The sequence below is a fragment of the Puma concolor genome, chromosome A3 (genome assembly GCF_028749965.1).
Source record: "Puma concolor isolate L17-30 chromosome A3, mPumCon1.1.hap2, whole genome shotgun sequence".
Lineage (NCBI taxonomy): Eukaryota > Metazoa > Chordata > Mammalia > Carnivora > Felidae > Puma > Puma concolor.
This window is the reverse complement of record NC_141669.1, coordinates 119,088,644-119,106,544: the sequence shown is the minus strand read 5'-3', so window position 1 is coordinate 119,106,544 and position 17,901 is coordinate 119,088,644. Positions and strand designations below refer to the sequence as shown.

The 17,901-nt window shown below is 54.8% G+C and overlaps 1 protein-coding gene across 5 annotated transcripts in view; it reads right to left on the bottom strand.

Moving 5' to 3' along the window:
- Positions 1–10,402, bottom strand: part of SRC (SRC proto-oncogene, non-receptor tyrosine kinase) — a 56,906-nt gene extending 46,504 nt beyond the window's left edge. Inside the window, exon 1 of one of the 5 annotated variants that reach the window (XM_086702164.1) lies at positions 10,383–10,402. The gene's annotated coding sequence lies outside the window, so the exon portion shown is untranslated. Of the gene's footprint in view, positions 1–4,395; positions 4,707–10,382 lie in introns of those variants that run through there. The other 4 variants (XM_086702166.1, XM_086702163.1, XM_086702167.1 and 1 more) reach the window with 4 other exon arrangements.
- Positions 10,403–17,901: the final 7,499 nt, after the last annotated feature.

The window sequence follows — 17,901 nt, the reverse complement described above, 5'->3', positions numbered from 1 at the left end:
CCCCATCTGTGAAAAGAGAAGGTCAGAACAGATCAGGAATGACAAACTCATGGCACACGTACAACATGCTCTACTCCTCTGCCAATGGCAGACATTACTAATCTCCCCCAGCACTCATTCCCATGAAGCCAAGACTTGGCCTCAGAATGCTTCTCAGCACAGCAGTGCAGGCCTGGGCCATCCTAAGGGTGGGTAACATCTGAGCCCCCACAAGGGAGGGCAAGGGAGAAAGACGTCACAGTCACTGAACATCCAGTAGATTCAAGTCACTGGGAGAAATCAGTGGATTTCATTTTCACAAGGGAGGTGTGCGAGGCTGATGCTCAGAGAGGCTAAGCACCTTGCCTTTGGACACACAGTGGGAACGGGGCCTTGAACACAAGGAAGCATGTACTGGGCCTACCTTTCCAGAACTATGATGCAGAGCCAATGGCCAGGTAAAGGCAGATACAATCTCATCCCAATCTCCCTTTGGCCTTACTAAGTGTAAGCCCCATGCCCATTTCACAGCTTCAGAAACTGATTCGCAGGGAGGGGCTGTTAGCTGCCAGACGAGGAAGGACTTGAGTAGCGTCTGGTTCTTCCCCGTCTCTATTTATCTAGTTAATGTGTGCTGAATGCTTTATTTTGGTCCTTGTGGGACATCCTAGGAGCCATGACTCATACTATGCCACTTCACCGATGAGGAAACTGAGGTGTCCCAAAGGAAGTACCCCTCCCCCCCACCAAGTGGCTTGAGTGGAAACCAGAGTGGTTTACCGTGGAGATAAGGCGGTAGCGGAGGGGAAGTAAAGGGCTGTAGAGACCCAAGGGAGATAGAGGTGTGGGGGCCACACGACCTGGGCAGGAAGTGGCTTCTCCCCTCTGGGTCTTGGTATTTACATCTGGAAAATGGACCAATCTCAGGTAAGGCAAGCTTTCTCAAAGTGGGGCCGAGCTAGACCCAATAAATGCTCTCCCCAGTTCAGCCTCCTCACACAGCAAGGGCAGAGCAGGACTCAAATCACCCAGCACATGGGTGGCCTTGTCTGTGAATATCCCTTCCTAGGCCATGCCTGCCCAGACCAGCCCCTTCAGACTCTGTGAGCTCATCCACTTAAGGCCTTCATGACAGAGCGGGTATGGCCCGACCCACTGGGCCCACCGACCCACCGTGTGTAACGTCACCCAAGGCAGGTCCCCTTTCCTACGTACCTACTGGCACCAGGCACTGGGGCCATATTGCCCTCCTTTAATTGTCACCTGATAGGGAGATATTTATTGTCCCCATTTTCGAGACAAAGAAAGCATAACTCTCGGAAAGATACAGTAAATGACCCAAAGATGCACAACGAGTGGAGACAGAACATGAACGCAGACCTGACTCCTGAGCCCTTATCATACCTTTGGTCTCCAGCTGACCCCTGCCTGCTCCCTGCCCCACTCCCAGCCTCCAGCCACCCTCTCTTGTCTTCCTACCAGTGAACTCCTACTCCACTCTCAAAGCCCAGCCTCAAATGCCTCCTCCTCCTGACTCCTGATCTAGGCCCTCACAGAATACTTGGAGTCCAGCCCCACAGATCTATTTCTACCAGATGCCTTGGCCAGCTCTGTACCCCTGGCCTCCAACATGGGTCTGTTCACACAGGGGACACGAATTAGCCCCTTGTGTGAAGATGAAGGTCAAACTCCTCCCCAAAGCCTACACAGCCCCATATGGTCCAGCCCTGCTGATAACACCCACCCCCATTTCACCTCTCACCCACTCTCCTTAACTCTCTGTGCTCCAGACTCACAGGTTTTCCCACTGTTTCTCCATAACAACACACACTCCCCCACCTCAGGGCCTTTGCACATGCAGTTCCCTCTGCCTGGCAAGCCCTTCTCCTAGCTCCATGCCTGGCCAACTCCTACATGTTTCCTTCAAGATTCCTCTGCACCCCACGCCTCTCTCTCTCTCTGGGCCCTTATCACATCTGTGATTATATATTAATTTATTTGGCAACTTGTTTGATACTTGGCTCACTCTCCAGACTCAAATATCTGGGAGACCAGGGACCCGTTTGCAATTCTGCAGCAAGGACTTATCCCGGTTGACTACTCTCCACAACCCCAGGGGCCCTGGGAAGTGTCTGAACAGAAGGGGAGAAAGGGCGCTATCTCTCCTTAACTTGGAGCAAACTGTTGCTCTCCCTCAGCACCACCTCCTGGACGCCTCCTCGTGCCTCCTACAACTCTCACTACTAATCCCATCACCACACCGCTCAGCCTGAGTTTGAAACTCCTGGTTATTAGCAGATGCTCATACAGGGTCATGGATGTTTGCATCGAGGCAGGTTTGAGAAAATGAGGTCATTTGAGGACCAGGGGGCTGGGGTGGGGGGGCATTGTCTGCAGGTCACTGAGCCATCCCCTCCCTGGCTCCTGGGGCTTGGCGGAGACAGACATCCCCCCACCCCTCCCAGGTCACAACCAGGGAAGAAGCAAAAGAAGGCACTGCGCGTGAGCTAGGGAGAGTTCATGCTCCAGGAAGAGTTGGGCAGTGGAGGACAGAGCCAGGGAGCCTTCCTGGGAGAGGCGGGCCTGAAGCTAAACCTTCAAGAGCAAGAAGAGATAAGCAGCTCATGGAGGAGAGGACAGTCCTGGCAGGGACACCTTCAGGAGGAAAAGCCCAGGGGCCACACAGGAGGGCCTAGGCAGGCAGTCAGCTGAGAGAGGTGACACACTGCAAGTCACTTCCCTGGGTGGAAAGACCACATCACCAAAAGGACCTCGTGGCTTCCACACAGTCACTCATCAGTACAGTCTTTTCCGACACTGTTGTGTGCCTGGTCCCGTACTGGCAAACCCCTGCTCCCCCAACAACGGAGGGGTGCAAGGGCGGCCAGGCTGGGGTCTCTGAAGTGTAGACCCAGCTTCAAGATGTGTGGGCTTGGCCAACTCACTTCCCCTCTCCAAGCCTCAGTTTCTCCATTGGGCCGATTTTATACTCAACAAAACTGAGGCCTGAGGAGGCAGTGAGTTGCTTAGGGTCACACAGCTGCCGGATGGCAGGACTGTACGGGACCTGTTTCTTTCTCCAAGGGGTTATGAAGTGGCTTTTCGGACACCAATCCATCCTCTTCTGGAGACGAGCCCCACTAGGGCCAGCGCCCTCGGCCCCCACCCATTTTAGGCGACTCATCCAGCGAAGCGCTCATTTAGGGAGCACCAACTACACACCAGGCTCCTGCATGGTGAAGTACGTACACGCTGCCCCCCTTCCATGCGGGGACCCAGAGGGGCAGTCCCTTGGCCCGGGTCACCCAGTGAGCCAAGAAGCCTTGGTGTCTCGTCTGCCTAGCCAGGAGGCTGAGGCTGACAAAAGGGTCAGTGACAGGACCAGCCTGGCCTATTCTCGAAACCAAGCCCGATCTCAGCGGCACTGTGGCTGGGCCTGGACTCACCCCAGGTGACCCAGGGACCACTGCCCCAGTTGTAGAGGTCCTGAAGCTCAGGAAGCCTCATCTGAGGTCACGCACTTGCTCTGCCCACTGTGCCATCAGCCTAAAGGCCCCAGAGGCAGAACTGATACCCCACAGGTGAGCTTCTTCTGTTCACCCCCAACCCTCCAGCAGCCCAGTAGTCCCAGCCAGACCCACCTGCCACTGATCAGGACCCCCAGATCAGAGAAGGTAAGCAGTTGTTTGACCACACAGAGCAGGGCAAGTGGTGGCCCCTTTGGGGACTCAAACCCACCCCTAGCCGAAGCCCAGGCAGGCAGATGGACCGGGCCTGGTGGAGAAAACCCAAAACTTTTGCCAACTTCTGAGCAGGCAGGCGGCTGGGTCTGCCAGGGGCGAGGCTGGGGGGCTGGGGGTAGCGAGGACCAACAGCGTGGCCCAGTCCCTTCCAGGCCGGCGGCACCAGGCCCAACCCAAAGCCCCAGGAGTATAGGGAAGTCCTGGTGCCCGGGCCGGAGCCCCTGGCTTGGCGCCCCCAGGCCCACCCTGCCCGCCCCCTCTCCACCTCCCATCCCCGGCCGGGGGCGCCAGGCCCCGCAGCCGCGGCCAGAGGCGGCGCCGACAGGCTCAGATTTCAGATTTGGCCTAGACCCGGCCGGGGGGCTCGGGCCGGCTCCCGCTCTCAGGGGGCTCGTAGGGGAAGGGTGAGTCGGCGGTGGTCCCCGCGCGGACAGGACCCCTGAGCCCCCCGCCCAGCCCCCTCCCCCGCGGCATCACAACAAAAGGCCGCGCCGGGCAGGTCCCCGCGCGCCCGCCCAGCGCTCCGGGATCGCGGCTCGGACCCGGGGGCGGAGGCTGGAGGGGTGGACAGGAGCCCCCGCGGCTCCGCGACCCAACGCCACGGTGGTCCCGCGCGGGGGTTCCCCCATGCCGGCCGGGACTGGGGGCCAGCGGACGGGCGGGGGGCGCTCACCTGGGCCGGTCGGCAGGCGGGCGCACCGGCAGACAGACGCACGGGAGGGCGGACCGCCGGACGTCCAGGGGGTCGGGCAGACGGCGGCCTTGGCCGCTCCGGCTCCCAGGCCGGAATGGATTCCGGGCCGGGAGAGACAGATCGAGAGAGAAAGGGAGGAGGAGAGGAGGAGGCGGCGGCCCGGGGAGGGGAAGAGGAGGGAGGGAGCGCGCGAGCAGGGAGGAGGGGCCCGGCAGGCCGCCGGGAGGAGGAGGAACGAGGAAGCGTGCGGGGACCGATTCCCCGCCGGTGACCTAGGAGAGACCCACACGCGTGTCCCCCACCCACTGGAGCCAGGGGTCCGGGAGGGGCAGGGCAGGGGGCGGAGGCACAGAAACCCTGCCCCCACCCCGCCGGGTGAGAGCGCCCCGCCCTGTGAGACCCCAAAATGCCCTCCCCAACTGCCCCCAGTCGACCCACCCTATTTACCCCAAATCCACCTCTTTTCGCAATTACGGGTAATGATAATAATCATGTTAGCACTGATGGAGCCCTCACTCCTGGCCAGGCACCATGCTAATGGCCAGGTCGACTTTAGGCTCTATTCCTAACAACACCTAGGCTGGGCGGGCTGATGATTATCCCCATTTTACAGATGAAGAAACTGAGTCACAGAGAAAGAAGTCACCTGACAAGAACCAGGCCTTGGACCCTGGCCTTAACCTGTGTTTCCCAAAGTAGGGACGGGGGCTGGAGGCACCATGTGGGGAAGAGCAACATTTATTTTAATAGATGTGTGTTCGTTTTAATGTGCATTGAAAAACAAAACAAAACAGTAACTAAGGCAGCTCATCAGAAGTCACTGAGTTCTGGATCTTCCTGCTTATGAGGGGGCTGAAGCTGGTATTTAGTGGCAATCACACTTCCAAGTAAATAAAGAGGCAAATTATATCTGGATGCAGGGGGCAAGGAGCTTAGCAGAAAAAGGAGACAATAAGGAAATGCTGCCTCAGGCCACAGAGGCTCCCCCAACCACTGTGCCAACCACTTTACCCCCACCGCCTCCTGGCCCAGGCTCCAGAACTGCCCTATTAGGGGTGGGCACCCCACCCTTGGCTCTTCGCTTGCCCTCCTAGAATCATGGCCTAGGGAAGGGTGGGCCTGAATCCAGTTTTAAATACCACCACCTGCTTCCTCTCTCCTCTGAAAGTTCTCCCATTTCACAGATGGGAAACTAAGGCCCAGCCAGGTCAAATAGCACCAGGCCTAGGCTGCTCCTAAGAGGAGCTGGGAGGGAAAGCCTAGAATACGGGAGGCAAAGGCCTCAGAGTACAATAGAGCCTCTAAGAGATCAGGAATGAGCAAGGCCTAGAGCCAGACTGATTTGGGTTCAAATCTAGACTAGTTGCCCACCTGCTGCACCTGGTACAAATCCACCAGCTTCCCCAGCCCAGTCCCCTCACCTGTAAAACAGAAGTGAACATGGTCACAGAGGACTCCTGAGAAGGTGAGAAGGGACAAGTGTGAGGGTGGCTGAACTTGTTCTCAGCTAATGGTAGCTCTCTCTTATGGTCGGTAAACTGAGGCCAGAGAGGGAAGTGGCTGACCGAAGTCCCACAGTAGGCCAGCAGCAGAGCCAGCACCAGAAGCCAGCCCGGGCTGGTAAAATGGCTTGCACTTGTTTGCAGGGCTGGCTTAAAGATTAACCGCAATTTCCTGGGATTCTGGGCGGGCCCCTTGCTGGAGGAGCAAGTTTCTCAGCCCTTATTCACTCCTGAAGGCCTCTCCGGGCCACACTGGGCCAGGGACAGGATATTCATCCAGTGGGTGCTGGAACCAACTCTTGGCACCCCTTGCAGGAGCTAAATGGGCTCATCTCTTTCCAACAGTTCAACGATGTCACCTTGGTAGCCTGATATTAGCCACGGTCGGTGGGAATATTTTCACCTTGGAAATAAGCAAAAAAAAAAAAAAAAAGGCTTTTTTTTTTCCCTGCCAGTGAGCTAATTGTTAAATATTTACAAGTACATCACATTCATCCCCAGGAGTTCAACTGAAAGTTCCGGGCCTCTTCTGGGCCTGGGATGACAGAGGGCTTTAAAAGCACAGACTTTGGACCCACATACCTGGTTTCAAGTCCCAACTCTGCCACTTCTTGTATATGTGATGTTTAGCATGCCATTTCTGTAAGCCTCGGTATGCCAATCTGCAATATGGGCTAAAGATAGTGCTTCTTTCAGAAGACTCTCATGAAAATGAAATAGGTGATATACACTTAGTATGTGAGAGCCCTCATTAGTCATACCCCTACCCACTCTCTTGGAGAGTGGGGGACGACTGGGGCAAATGTTGGCTCTCAAGCACAGATGTGGCCTTCCACCTGGAGCCATCACTGGTTTTGAGGCTTGGCTCAGAGGCTGAGGTTCTCAGGAGGCCCTTCAGGAGGATGTGGCCAGCACAATGGTTTCATTATTGAGTGTTGGAAGTGTTTGTTATTTTCAAACCACCCCTCTGGGCCTTTGCTCAGGCTGTAAACCAGCGGAGAATACTTGCCCCATATCTCCCACTTCCCAACCCCTGCTGTTCATCAAGGTCCTGAAAAAGCGCCACCTCCTCCGGGACATGCTTCCTGACAAACCCCTGATGGAGGCACACTGCAAGTCCATCTAGGGTATGTCTGTCCCCACCCCGAGGGCAGGGACTATGGCCTGACCCGTGCCCAGCACAGAGCAGATACTGCCCAGTTGGCCGGAGAGATAGGGACATCCACAAAAGCTCAAGTTCCAACTCTCCATTGACTGCATGACCCTGCCCTCTGAACCTCAATTTACTCATCAATATACTGGGGGAAACAACCGTACCAACTTCCACGATTATGCAGATACAAGAGTCCCACTGGTCTAGCCTGGTGGATAAGTGGCTCTTTGTTCATTATTTTGTTTAAAACCTTGTTAGTAGAACAGCAACTCATTGCTTAATACCTGCAAAGTATTCATCATCGTTAACGGACAGCAAACATTCATTGACCACCACCAGTATACAAAGCCCTGGGCCAGGCCTAGAAAGCCACGAGGACAATCTCCCAACCCAAAGCACCCAGCAAATGACAGATATTATGGATATCAACATGTTATGTCTCTGGAAACCTCCTCACCCCTCTGACACCCAACCTGAGTCAAAGCTACACAGAGGACAGGGTGGAAGGTGTGGGGCGGGGCCTGGCTCCGCACGACTGGCGACAGTCGCCTGGGTGAGACTGGTTTCCCCACCACATGGGATCTGAGGCACCACCCCCCACCAGCAACTCTGACTCAATGGCCTGTTTGCCACGCCCACCCCCAGCCCAGCTCACCCTCTGACAGCCTCAGCGACAGCGACTGGGAAGCTGACCCGTCACAGACTCTCCGCGGGAAATTCCAGACCAGCCCTGTCATTCCCCAGAAGGTCTACTACAAGTTGTCTGTTCAAAACCACTGGGCTCAGTGTGAAAGAATAGGGTGGAAGAGTAGGTAGGCTCTAGCTTGAGGCCGTGGAGTGGGCTTGGCACCTTCCGTGACACTGCACTTTACAGTTTACACAGAGATGCCCAGTTCTTCAGTGCCTCAGCCTGATCTGGCCCTTGCCAGCCACTCGGGCCTCCTACGCAGGTCCTGGTGGCCTTCCCTCCTTGTCAAGCCTGCCTCCCTGCAGCCACTCCGTCAGAGCTGATCATTCCACTCGGAGGCCTCGTACCTGCTGGCCCCTCTGCCGGCAATGCTCTGCATGCCCTAGTGCCTGGCCAAGCCTTACTCTTCCGTCCTCTGGCCACTCAGTATTTACCAAGCATCTACCGAGCATCTAGGTGCTAGGGTCTGTGCTGGGGGCTGGGGATGCAGCGGGGAGCAAACCAAGTCTGGTCTCTGCCTTGGAGTTGCTCACAGCCTCGGGGAGAGGCGAGTGGGACCCGCACACTGGGCATGGTGATGGAGCAAGCACTGGGGGCTGGAGGGGCCCAGGGGAGCCCCCCAGCATGTGTAATGCTACACTCTTCTATGTATAGAGTGTAGGAGCCTGAGGAGAGATGGTGTTCCAGGCAAAGGGAACAGCATGAACAAAGACACAGGCCCAAACCACTGCTGTGTTTGGAACTATGGCCGCGGCAGCGCTAATGGAGCACGTGATGGGAGCTGGAGTTGGGGAAGTGAGGTGGGAAGTGTGGCTGGGGTGAGCTCCGAAGATCCCTGAATCCCAGGCTTGGCTTCTATCTATCTCAGAGGCCCCGGGGAGCCATGGAGGGTCGTAGGCAGAGAAGGGCTTGAGGAGATATGCGATCACTGAGTGGGAGACAGATTGAGGGGTGGGGAGGGGCAGTCTGGAGGCCTCTGTGCTGACGGCAGCCACGGCTGAGCCAGTTAAAGCCAGGTCCCTGGCTTACCTGGTGTGTGTGCACCGGAGTTCCAGGGAGTCGGGCCAGCCCAGCCTGAAGGCATAAACACGGGACACTAGAGAAGCGTGCCTCGCCCCAGGAGAGTCAGAAGGACTAGGAGCAGGTGAGCCTGTTCTCCCTCAGAGGCCAGCTGCCAGGAATGTGGCCAATCTCCAGCATGTTCCTCCAGCATCCACCCACCTTCCAGCCAAGGGAAGCGGGTGGAGCCCAAGCAAACCAAGGTGTTAACCACTGAGTGCAGCCCCACACAATCAAAATCCTCTCAGCCCCACCTTCTGTGTGTGCACGGCCAATTCACAGACGGGAAGCCTGAGGTTCAAATGCTTCTCTGTCCAGCCCAGGGTCTGGTGACAGGACAGGGGATGTCACAGGCAGAAAAGACCTACCCATGTGAAGAGAAGGGAGGCACCTGGCCCCACCAGGCTCCTGTGAAGGCCAAGAGCCAAGAAACTCAGCCACACACCTCACCACTCTCTTCAGGCCACGGTGGAGGACCAGAGAAGGACAGACACTCTCCCAAGGTCACACAGGGCATCTCTGGCAGGCAGGCCCCGCTCCAGCCCAGGCCTCCTTCCACCATGTCTCAGAATGTTTGTGAGAAAAGATGAAAAGAGCCGGGCCCTTGATCTGCCTGGCCTGGCGGGAGGGCAGAGGGCAGGGAGGAAATCTGCAGCCAGAGCCGTGACCCCACGGATCAGAGGGGGTTAGAAGCCTGCTGAGCAGACAGGAGACGGCCTGAAACAGGAGGGCTTCAAAGAATACTTGTAAAAATAATCATCATAGCACCAGCTCACCGTCACTGTGCACAGAGCTTCCTGCCCAGTGCTCCGTTCTGGGGCTCTGTGTGTACTTCTTTGTTCTTCACAGCACTATGGGGTAGGAGCTACTGCTATCCCCATTGTACAGATGAGGAAACTGAGGCTCAGTGAGGGGACATGCCACAGTGAGGGAGTGCAGGACCTCGAATGCAAACCCAGGCAGAATTCAAGCCCCTCTGAGAATGATACTCTGGCGGTTCTGTCCTGCCCAGACCTTCTGTGAGCCTTGGCCTTCACAGCCTTCACCTATTTCACATCCAGAAGGGAGAGGTGGGACACATGGAGCCTGGCCCAACTGCTGATCTCCACCCCAGTCCCCTCCCTGAGCCTCCATTTCCACCTCATCTCCAAAGGCTCCCAGGCTCGTTGGAAAGACGGACTGTAGCAATGTTTTGTGGGAGGGCTTTGAAAAGTAGATACCAAAGAAGCAAAAATGTTAATACCATACTCCGCCTTCAAGGAGGGGAGCATAACTCCTCCGTTCCTTAGTGACTTCCTTCCTTCCAAGGAGGACAGCATGGAAGGTGGGGCAGGGAGGTAACTTTGCAGTAGAGAAACCCAACAAACATTGCCTCAGCCAGGTGGTCAAGGTTGACATCAACAGGGATAAATCATGGTGATAACATGTGCCCTTGATAAGATGTGATGAGAACAGCACTTCACCTCTGTGGTCTTCTTCCCAGGAATCCATAATCCCAATGTAACCATGAGAAAAACATCAGACACATGCCAGTAGAGAGATAATTCTACAAATATTAGCTCACCCGTTCTCCTTAAAACTGTCAAGGTCATCAAAAGCAAGGAAAGTCTGAGAAATTGTTACAGCCAAGAGGAGCCTAAGGAGGAGACACGATGATTAAATATAATGTGGCCTCTGGGGCGCCTGGATGGCTTAGTAGGTTAAGCATCCGACTTTGGCTCAGGTCATGATCTCATAGTTCATGAGTTCAAGCCCCATATCAGGCTCTCTGGTGTTCCCCCTCCCCCCCACCCCCACCGCCGCTCCCCTGCTGGCTCGTGTGCACATGCGCGCTCTCTCTCTCAAAATCAATAAACTTGAAAAAGAATGTTTTAAATAAATAAATAAATAAATAAATAAATAAATAAATAAATAAATAAATAAAATGGGGCATCCTGGATGGGATCCTAGAACAGAAAAGGGAAATTAGGGAAAAACTAAGGAACTCTGAGTGAAGTGTGGACATTAGTTAATAATAATATACCACTATTGTTTCATTAGTTGTAAGCAATGTACCATACCAATGCAAGACGTTAACAATAGGGGTATATGCCACATTATGTTCTAGAGCCAGAAAAAAGAAAAAAAGGGGGTTTTAGGACAGGCAGGAAGCCAAGAAAGCGGTCTCTAAACACTTCCTTCTAAAGCTGGGGAAACTGAAGACTGAAGAACGGAAGGGACTTGCCCAAGGTCATACCGCAAGTTTATGACAGCCTGGACTAGGATAAAAGTTTCTTGATGTCACAAGAATTTATTAAATGTCTACTGTATACAGTGCACCAGCCTATGTCCTTGTCATGGTGAAGGTGGGTTGAGAGGTTCAAAGATTTGTCCTTGGCTCAGCGACTTCTTTGGGCCAGGTGTCCAAGGACACAGACCCTGCCCGTTGGGGACTCTCAAATCAGAAGGGGAAACAGACGCTGAAACATCCTGAGCTAGAGGGCCAGGAGCCATGAACTTCCATGACCGAAGGATCCAGCCCCACCATCTGCAACCCGTGGGACTTTGCGAGGCCTCACTCTGCTGCTGGTGATGTCGAGCACCTGGTGATTGATTGTACCAACTACCAGTGACGCTGAGAGATTCCAATAAAGTGTCAAGGCTGAGAGGTAGCTAGCACGGTGCCTTGCGCACTGCACAGACTCAATGAACGGTGATTCCTTCCGTCTATTTTTTTAATGTTTATTTATTTTTGAGAGAGAGTGAGTGCAAGTGGGGGAGGGGCAGAGAGAGAGGGAGACAGAGGATCCAAAGCAGGCTCTGTGCTGACATCAGAGAGCCCGACGTGGGGCTCGAACTCACGAACCATGAGATCATGACCCGAGCCGAAGTCGGACACTCAACCGACTGAGCCACCCAGGCGCCCCGTTTCCATCTGTTTTTAAGTTCAGTCTGAGGGCTGGAGGAGCTGAGAGAGGTAGACATTTCTCAGCTTGCCTAGATGGGGGTTTCTCCGGGAGGCGCCCAGATGAGGGACATTTAGGTTGGGTCTTGAAGGATAGGAAAGGGTTTGCCAGGCAAAGAGGAAGTGGAAACTGTGGCCCAGGCTTCCGGAATTCACTGTCTGGTCTGGCAGAGAAAGAGACGTCAGGGCATTTCCACACGACAGGACTTCCTCTGGCCTCTCCCTGGGCTTTGGGGCTCACCACTACCTGAGCGGACGGCAGAGGCAGCAGGGGATGGGCCAGGGTGGGGGCGGGGAACCAGAGCCAAACGACTCCAGGACTCGGTCTGGAAACGAAACCAAGTCGTGCCTCCCACTCACCAGCTGAGTGTCGCTTATAGAACTTCCTCCTTCTGTTCCTGTTTAGGAATTACCAGGGCAGGCTCTGTGGTGGCTAGGGGATTGCCCCAAAGGCCAGGCCTGGAGCCTCTGGGTCCTCTCTGGCCCCTCAAAGACTCCCAGACCCTTTGTCTGGTCAGTCTCCTCCTTGTCCTATTCCTGCCCTTCAACACCTCCTTTCTCCTTTCTGCCTCCGCACATCTGCCTGTGCATAGGCTCCACCGTCTCCTCTCTCTCTGCTTGTCCAAACCCTGCTTGCCCCTGGACTAGGGGGCCTCCTGGAAGACTTCCACAGACACCCCTCCCCATCCTGGCCTCTGTATCCCATTCACAGGTCTCCTATATGGCAAGACTTGTGCCAGGACAGATGTAGCAGTGATGGTCCTTTGGAGCTTGGGCCTCTAATCCCTATGTCCTTGTCCGTCCATCCCGTATGCTTTGTTCACCCCCGGCGGACAGAATCGAAAACCAGGACCCCAGTCCAGTGCAATCTCTCCACAGTGCAGCCTTAGGCACGTCCCTTCCCCTTTCTGGCCAGCATTGTTTCCATAGCTGCAGAGTGAAGAGGTCAATGACACGTCCAGGGAGCCATAAGAAATCGGCAGGAAGGATGACGAGGCCTGCCCTCACCCCGCCCTGCCAACCCCAATATAAAGCCTCCCCCTCCAAGTGGAACTCGTAAAATGCATGCACAAGGCTCCAATTCATGTGAATTTCTGGGTGGAAACAAATATGGGGGCCCAGGAAGGAGCACCCACCAGGCGGCCAAATATCATTGTTAAGAGCAGCTACAGACGCCTGGCTTTGAATCCTGCCTCAATAGCCCTGTAGCCTTGGGCAAGTCACTTGACCCTCCCTCACCCTCACTTCTCTCATTTGTAAACTGAGGGGAACGGACACACCTCCTGTGGCTCTTCAGTGATTAGCTTGACATGCGCATGTTAGATGTTTGGTAAACGGATATGTTGTTGTTGTTACTATTATTTCTGGTGCAGCTGGCCCAAGGTTTCATTAATAAAGTGGACAACGTAGCTCTGTCTCTCAAAAATGAATAAACATTAAAAAAAAAAATTTTTTTTAAGGGGGGCGGGTGCCTGGATGGCTCAGTGGGTTAAGTGTCCAACTTCAACTCAGGTCATGATCTCACGGTTTGTGGATTCATACCCCACGTTAGGCTCAGTGCTGACAACTGAGAGCTTGGAACCTGGTGCAGATTCTGTGTCTCCCTCTCTCTCTGCCCCTCCCCTGCTCATGCTCTGTCTCTGTCTCTTAAAGATGAACAAATGTTACAAAAAATTGTTTTAAATAAAATAAAGTGGACAACGTTGGCAGCCTTAAAATTAACAATGTAGATCTATATACTTTGCCATGGAAAGAGTTCATGCTGTATTAGTAAATTAAATTATGTTACAGTATTAACATATAATCCCATTTCTGTTAAAAAAAAAAAAAAAGTGGGCATAGGAAAAAGAGATAAACATCAGTAGGTTTCTAGCAGTTGTCCCAGGGATAGAGGATCATACATGAGCTTAATCATTTTTTTCTTTTGTGCTTGTCCTTACTGCTTTAAAATTTTTTTCTTTAAAAAATTTTTGATGCTGTTTATTCATTTTTGAGGGAGACGGAGAGAGTGAGAGGAAGACACAGAATCCAAAGCAGTATCCAGGCTCTGGGCTGTCAGCAGGGAGCATGGAGCCCGACACAGGACTGGAACCCATGAACTGCAAGATCATGACCTGAGCTGAAGTCAGTTGCTTAACCAATTGAGCCACCCCGGTGCCCCCATGCTTGTCTTTACTTTTTAAGTCTTCTACAGTAAGCTCATGTTCCTAGGGCAATAGGAAGTAATACAGGTTATTTGTGACTCTGACCACAGTGGGTCTTTGCTCCCCGACTGACCTGGACACGCAGTACAAGGCCTGGTCACAGAGCTCCACAGCTCAGGGCTCCTGGGAATCTAAGTCCTCAAGGGTGAACTGGTCGTGCGCTTGACCTCTCTCTGCCTCGTGTGGGCTGGCCCCTGGAGGTGCATCTGTCTGGGATCTTGGTGCTTAATTTGCTCCTGGCTCCATCTGATGAGGAAGAGAGAAACTCCCAGGGGAAGTGCCCAGTTCTCTCCCGGGACGTCCCAGAACCCCCTCTTCCCCTTCCCCCTTCGCCTTGACTCACTCTGTTTACTTCCACAAATCCTTCCTGCGGGCGGAGGCAGTAATGAGTGGGGGGGCTCTTTGGCCCTAGGCCTAGGTTTAAGGCCAAGGACACAGCCAGTGCTAGCCCAAGAGGAGCCCACAGTCCCGAAGCTTCAACTAGACTTTACCTTAGCCCTCCCCGCCCGAAGCAGAGTGTGACACAAGCACTCACTCGGGGAGGGATCTAAGAAGCTGCAGAACCTAGGAAGGAAAGAAACCAAGAGAAGATGTGCTATCCAGGTCACTGCTACAGGCCACAGGAGCTTCAGTCCTCTGCGACGTCCAGTAGGTTTCCACATGCGTCCCAGAAATGTTTCATCCATCCTAAGCTGGGGGCTGGACCCTTTGTCCCCCACTCCCGTCTCCCTTGGCTTTGGGGTGCTCTTAGGGCCATTAGCTCCCTCACTTCCTAGCCAAGCCTGCTCCCTGCCTCCAGGGAGCCAGAAGGAGAAGATCTGAGAAGGGACACCACCCAGTTCCCCCCCCCCGCTCCCCAGCCCTCGTCTCCCCAATGTCCTGCAGACCCCTACACCCATCCATTCATCATTCTGCAGGCCTTTCCCTATGACCTCCCCAACCCCCACCCTGGTCTCCCAGGTATCTCTCTTTTCCTAAACAAACACATCCTCCACTCCCCGAAACTGGCCCCTCCTGTGACCCCCAGTTAGAGATAGCTGCTCTGTCCTCCCAGGCACTTCAGCCAGAAGCCAGGCATTCCAGCCTCCCCCCCCCCCACCACCCCAACACACACACACTCAAGACCTGCTGCCTCTACGCCTCCAGCCACCCCTCCTTTGGCCCCCTCCCCTGTGCCCAGGAGGAGCCTGGCTCATCCACACACCATCCCGTCCTCTGAGCTCCTGGCCTCTGGTCTCCTGTTCCCGATTCATCCTATAACAGCCCTTATGCTCCTCTTTCCAAAACACAACTCTGGTCCTTCACTGACACTCTGTGGCCTCTGGCCAGAGCCCATACTTAGGAAGCCACACAGGACCCCGCCAGCCTCTCCAGTCCCAGCTCCATCTTGGTCATCTCCGCACCTGTGCTACTGTCTCACCTCCAGGCTTTTCTCCTGTTTTCCCTTTCACTTGGGGTGTCCTCCCTGCCTCTCCTCCCTGGTTAATCCTGTTCATTCTCTGGTCCCTCCCCTGACCTTCCAGCCTAGGCCAAAGCTTCACAGACCCCATCTGTTCTTCCTACAAGGAATGCTCAGTTTAACCCTTCCACTCCCCACCCCCTCCTCCCCCCACCTCTACCCACAGACCTAGAGCTCCAGGAGTTAAGAGTTGGGGCCTGGGTCATGCTTGTGCCCCAGCACTGCTCAGACCAGGGCTTGACACTGAATAGGCCCCATGCTTGTTGGGACAGGAACCTCAGGCCTGGATTGCCCCTGTCTGCTGGAACAGTGCCAGGCCTATCCCAGCCCCTGCCTGAGGCTAGCATATTAACACAGGCTTTCAGACCAGGAACGGAGCCAACCCTGCCCCAAGTCACGCCCTGAGTCTGGCCTCACCTTCTCCCCAGACCCATGCCAGCTCAGTGGGGTGGGGATCTCAGGAGGAGCCAGGAAGGATCCCAGCCCCCGTGTTGGCCCAGGCTTCGGCTCCCTGGGGCCACGGTCCCTGGCTAAGACCTCCCCCGTCCAGATGGCTGGATGGGGGAGGCCCGGAGCTGGCAGGGAGGCTTCTCCCCACAACACGAATTTGAACCAGGCCTCTTGCTGCTTGCGGTCTGTGCTCTACTTCCCACTACAGGTACTTCCCAATAATGAAGCATATTTAATCATCCAATAGTTAAATTAGCTCCCTGGGCCTTGAACTAGCTCCCCTGTAGGCTTCCCATTCCTAGAGGTGCTGGTATCTGTGTTTCCAGGGCCTTGGGGCAGGACTATTTGACTTGATTCAACTCAGCAAACACATACAGAGTGTTTTCTGTGTCAACAAGAGGAAATGTGCCCCGGGAAATGTACAGCAGGTGAAACGGCCAGCCTGGGCGGCATCCCCTCCCTGCTGCACCTTGCGCCAAGGCAAGGAGGAGTCCATCACCAGCCAAGCCCCTCTGTCTGCCAGACACTGGAAACTCAAGGCCCAGAGAGGGTGAGTAACTTCCCCAAGGTCACAGAGCCCAGGTCTGGATATCCACTTGAGGCCTTGAGAGTTGATGAAACATTGCCCGTCTGGTGCTTGCACACTGGCTGATAAAATACACACAGCTCCTGCCTTTAAGATCACAGGTTGAGATCTTGAGAAAAGTGAGAGGTAGTCAATAAGCCAGAGAGCAACACTGCTGATGCAGAAACACAGACTGTGCTGTGTGCCAGAGCAGGAGCCAGTGGGGGGAGGTGGGCAGGCTGGGGGGCAGGGGGCATGAGGACAGGAGGACAGGAAGGGCTTCACACAGGAGATGGATTTTGGAGAAAACCTGAAGGACAGAAAGAGTGGCCCTACAAAGATTGGTGGGGTTCAGGCAAAGGCCCTGGGGTGAGACTGACCTGCGTGGGGGATGCAGCTGGAACCTAGAGCCTCGTGGGCTGTGCTAAGGGCCAAGGAGGGAGGCACATCCCGGGGATGTTTTTGAAAGATCTCACTGGCAGCTGCGTGGAGGGGGAGTGGAGGGGCAGAGAGGGGCCGGGCAGCCCTCTGGGAGGGGGTGCAGTGCTCAGCCCTGTCAGGAAGGTGAGCAAGGAGCACCTGATTCAAGTGCATGGAGGAAGCACCCAGGGTCCTCGGTTGGATGGGGAGTGTGGGCGCACAGAGAGGCCGAGTCAAGACCAGTCCCCAGGCTTTTAGTTTGAGTGGATGGAGTTGCCATTTACTGAGATGGGGAAGCCTGGGTAGGAGCCCGCTGAGGGGAAAAAGTCGAGTTCAGTTTTGGCCAAATTATGTTGGAGAAACCCTTTAGGTATCCATGGAGATTTTGAAAAATTAGTAATACTTCAGCCAACAGTTATTGAACACACTGCTTCAGGCACTAAGCGCCTTATTTGTGTTAACTCATTTGATCCCTGCATCATCCCCCTGGCAAAAGGTGCTTTTCTGTATGCTCATGGGGAAACTGAGGCCCAGAGTAGGACATCGTGTATAGGGTGAGAAGAAAGCAGGCAGTGTCCCAAGGAGCCCTCGTGTCTAACAGGCCGAAGGGGGGGGAAGGTGCCTGGGTGGCTCAGTAGGTTAAGTGTCCGACCTTGGCTCAGGTCATGATCTCACAGTTCGTGAGTTCAAGCCCCATGTCAGGCTCTGTACTAATAGCTCAGGGTCTGGAGCCTGTTTCAGATTCTGTGCGTGTCTCTCTCTCTCTGCCCCTCATCCCACTCATGTCCTCTCTTGCTCTCAAAAATAAACATTAAAAAAATTTTAAAAGGCTGCAGGAGGAGGCCTCTGAAGGGTCAGATGTTGCCAGGAGGCCATAGGACTGAGGACAGGAACACAGGGTGTTCAGGGGATTGAGCCACAGGGCAGCTGTGGCTGCACCCCAGGGGAGCAGTGGCAGGGGGGTCGGGTGGAGGGGCAGAGGGAATGAGAGGAAGGGTGGAGAGCAAGTGGGCACTTTCCCGGGGGCTCAGCCTGGCTAGT